Raw genomic sequence first — 4,971 nt, forward strand, 5'->3', positions numbered from 1 at the left:
AGAACGTTCGAACGTACTTATTATTACGTTCGAATGTTTTTCAATTTAATATTATATTATAAATGTTTATGTTATAGATTACGATGTTATATAATATTATTGACAATTAGATTATTGGTTTTTTTGCGAGTGCTTGTTATATTTCTAAAGTTTAGCAATATGTTTATACATGTTGTTGTGATTTTATGCTTACTCTTGAAATAATTGTGATTATTGTTTGTGAATTTTGTGAATAGTTTATGAGCTTATGGTGTTTATTGATTATTTAATAAGTAGTATATAGATATAAATAGATATATAAAATGTAGTATATATATTATATTATAAGTTAGTATATAATAAAGAATTTAATAAGTAACAATTTAATATATATTATTCATTTATATATATGGTATAGTTTATATATTATATACATTTATGTTCTCATTTAAAGTATTATGCTATCATACTATACAATGTAGTATATAGTTATAGATATATAAAATGTAGAATACATATTATAGTATAAGTTAGTATATAATAAAGAATTTAATAAGTAACAATTTAATATATATTATTCATTTATATATATGGTATAGTTTATATATTATATACATTTATGTTCTCATTTAAAGTATTATGCTATCATACTATACAATGTAGTATATAGTTATAGATATATAAAATGTAGAATACATATTATAGTATAAGTTAGTATATAATAAAGAATTTAATAAGTAACAATTTAATATATATTATTCATTTATATATATGGTATAGTTTATATATTATATATATTTATGTTCTCATTTAAAATATTATGCTATCATACTATACAATGTAGTATATAGTTATAGATATATAAAATGTAGAATACATATTATAGTATAAGTTAGTATAATATAATAAAGAATTTAATAAATAACAATTTAATATATATTATTCATTTATATATATGGTATAGTTTATATATTATATACATTTATGTTCTCATTTAAAGTATTATGCTATCATACTATACAATGTAGTATATAGTATAGATATATAAAATGTAGTATACATATTGTAGTATAAGTTAGTATATAATAAAGAATTTAATAAGTAACAATTTAATATATATTATTCATTTATATATATGGTATAGTTTATATATTATATACATTTATGTTCTTATTTAAAGTATTATGCTATCATACTATACAATGTAGTATATAGTTATAGATATATAAAATGTAGAATACATATTATAGTATAAGTTAGTATAATATAATAAAGAATTTAATAAGTAACAATTTAATATATATTATTCATTTATATATATGGTATAGTTTATATATTATATACATTTATGTTCTCATTAAAGTATTATGCTATCATACTATACAATGTAGTATATAGTTATAGATATATAAAATGTAGAATACATATTATAGTATAAGTTAGTATAATATAATAAAGAATTTAATAAGTAACAATTTAATATATATTATTCATTTATATATATGGTATAGTTTATATATTATATACATTTATGTTCTCATTTAAAGTATTATGCTATCATACTATACAATGTAGTATATAGTTATAGATATATAAAATGTAGAATACATATTATAGTATAAGTTAGTATATAATAAAGAATTTAATAAGTAACAATTTAATATATATTATTCATTTATATATATGGTATAGTTTATATATTATATACATTTATGTTCTCATTTAAATTATTATGCTATCATACTATACAATGTAGTATATAGTTATAGATATATAAAATGTAGAATACATATTATAGTATAAGTTAGTATAATATAATAAAGAATTTAATAAGTAACAATTTAATATATATTATTCATTTATATATATGGTATAGTTTATATATTATATACATTTATGTTCTCATTTAAAGTATTATGCTATCATACTATACAATGTAGTATATAGTTATAGATATATAAAATGTAGTATACATATTATAGTATAAGTTAGTATATAATAAAGAATTTAATAAGTAACAATTTAATATATATTATTCATTTATATATATGGTATAGTTTATATATTATATACATTTATGTTCTCATTTAAAGTATTATGCTATCATACTATACAATGTAGTATATAGTTATAGATATATAAAATGTAGTATACATATTATAGTATAAGTTAGTATATAATAAAGAATTTAATAAGTAACAATTTAATATATATTATTCATTTATATATTACGTTCGAACGTTAAATAAGAGTAGGACTATTACGTTCGAACGTTTCAGGTTAACGTTCGAACGTTAAATAAGAGCGGGAAATTTCCCGCTCGATTAAGGTATGTGTGTGATTATTCAGACGTTCGAACGTTTATACTATGGGTTCGAACGTTATTTGATGAAAATCACCATAAAATTATGTACATCCGAACACCAAATATGTTAACGTTCGAACGTTACTTAAATTAGTGCAGAAAATTTAACTCTCAAATATGGTAACACTTTGATGAAATAAACGTTCGGACGTTTAAGTTAAATGTTCGAACGTTTATCTGTAAATTTACGAACGTTCGAACGAAAAATTGTGATACATTCGAACATATATGAGGAAAGTGCGGGAACTTTCCCGCTAGATTTTATGTTATAAATAAGAAGGGTACGTTCGAACGTGTACTGTAAACGTCCGAACGCTATGAGCGGGGGAAATTTTATCATATAACGTTCGGACGTACAACTTAAACGTTCGAACGTTTAAACTAATAATTTGCGGTATTAATCAGTACGCGCACGGGAGGAAGCGGATCATTTCTTCTTCTCCCGTGCACGCAACAGACAGAGAGAGAGCGAGAGAGAGAGAGACACAGAGAGAGAGAGAGAGAGGGTGTTAGTGTGAGAGAGAGTTGAGTTAGAGAGTTAGAGAGTTAGAGAGAGTTGAGTTTTGGTAAGAAAATATTTTTATTTCTTATCTTTATTTGAATTTTATGATATTTATAGAATGTGTTTTTGTTATAGAATATTTCTAATAAGTTAGTGTTATATTTTTTTGAAGGATTGCTTGTTTTGGGAAGTTGGAAGATTTTGATTTGTAAGAGGATATTATGAGTGCTAGGTATATTTCTAAACTTTATCAATATGTTGTTGTGATTTTATGCTTACTCTTGAAATATTGTGATTATTGTTTGTATAGTTTGTAAATAGTTTGTGAGTTATTGTAAATATGTTGTGATATGAATTTGAAATATTGTGTTTATTATTAGAAATATATTTTCATTAGGCTTTGTTAATACATGTTTATTACTTACTCAACTTTAAAAATATGTTAATGCATGTGGCATGTTATTTTGTGAATATATTGTGAGTTTTTTCTAGTATGTTGTGATATGAACTTTAAATATTTAAATTATTATTTGTGAATGACGTTTGAATATATTTACATTATTACAAATAAGTAATAAGTTCGTATAGTAGGAATCTTACGTTCGAACGTGCATGAAGTTAACGTTCGAACGTTAAAATAAGAGCGGGAAATTTCCCGCTCGATTAAGGTATCTGTGTGATTATTCAGACGTTCGGACGTTTAGATTATACGTTCGAACGTTATTTTATTAAAATCACCAGAAAATTATATACATCCGAACACCAAATATGTTAACGTTCGAACGTTAGTTAAATTAATGCGGAAAATTTCCCGCTCAAATATGGTAACACTTTGATGAAATTTACGTTCGGACGTTTAAGTTAAATGTTCGAACGTTAATCTCTAAATTTACAAACGTTCGAACGAAAACTTGTGATACATTCGAACATATATGAGGAAAGTGCAGAAACTTTCCCGCTAGATTTTATGTTATAAATAAGAAGGGTACGTTCGAACGTGTACTGTAAACGTCCCAACGCTATGAGCGGGGGAAATTTTATCAAATAACGTTCGGACGTACAACTTAAACGTTCGAACGTTTAAACAACAGTTAACGTTCGGACGTACAAGTTAAACGTTCGAACGTTTAAACAAATAATTTTAGAACTTAATCAGTACGCGCACGGGAGCGCCATTGAACATTTTTTCTTCTCCCCTGCGCGCAACACAGAGAGAGAGAGTTGAGTTAGAGAGTTAGAGAGAGTTGAGTTTGGTAAGAAAAATTTTTTATTTCTTATCGACATTTGAATTTTATGATATTTATACAATGTGTTTTTGTGATATGGATTTGAAAAATTGTGATAATAATATTTTAAATTAAGTAATAATAAATAAAAGTAACTCTTTAAGAATTATAATAATTAAAATTATTGCATAACCATTGAAATTTAAGAATGATAATTAAATATTTATAATAATATTTGAAATTAAGTAATAACAAATAAAACTAACTCTTTAAGAATTATAATCTTTAAAATTATATTAAACTTCTTTTACAATTTAAGTATAACAATTAAAATTATATTTTAAGAATGATAATAATTAAAATTATAATATAACCTTTAAAATACTCTTCAATAAAAAAGTCTTGAAACTACTAAATAAGTAGAGTTTGAATATGTAAATATACTTATTTATTATAAACTAAAGAGAAAGGAAATAAGGATCAAATAGATTCTTATATAAAAATTATATACTTATTGTCTATATAAGTAAATAACTCACTAAATTAAGTATAAGAATTAAGATTATAATTGTAGAATGATAATAATTAAAATTATATAATAACATTTAAAATTATATATAACAATTATAATCTCTAAATTTTGGTCTAATTGCTTGACTGTCATAGTCTCTTCGGCCTTGAGAGGAGAGTCGAGGTCGGACAGTTTGTGACGGTTAAGTAATTAGACCAAAATTTAAACATTTCTTCAAGATCATTCTCCCTCGTTGTGTACAAGACACGAAACAGGGGGTCACATAATCTTCTATCCCTCTTTAGTTTAACAAATATGGAGATATTGTTGTATGATTATATTGCTAGATGCGTGTGTCATTGCATAAATACCCTTAGACCCGTTTGGG

This window comes from Juglans microcarpa x Juglans regia, chromosome 7S (genome assembly GCF_004785595.1).
Source record: "Juglans microcarpa x Juglans regia isolate MS1-56 chromosome 7S, Jm3101_v1.0, whole genome shotgun sequence".
NCBI lineage: Eukaryota > Viridiplantae > Streptophyta > Magnoliopsida > Fagales > Juglandaceae > Juglans > Juglans microcarpa x Juglans regia.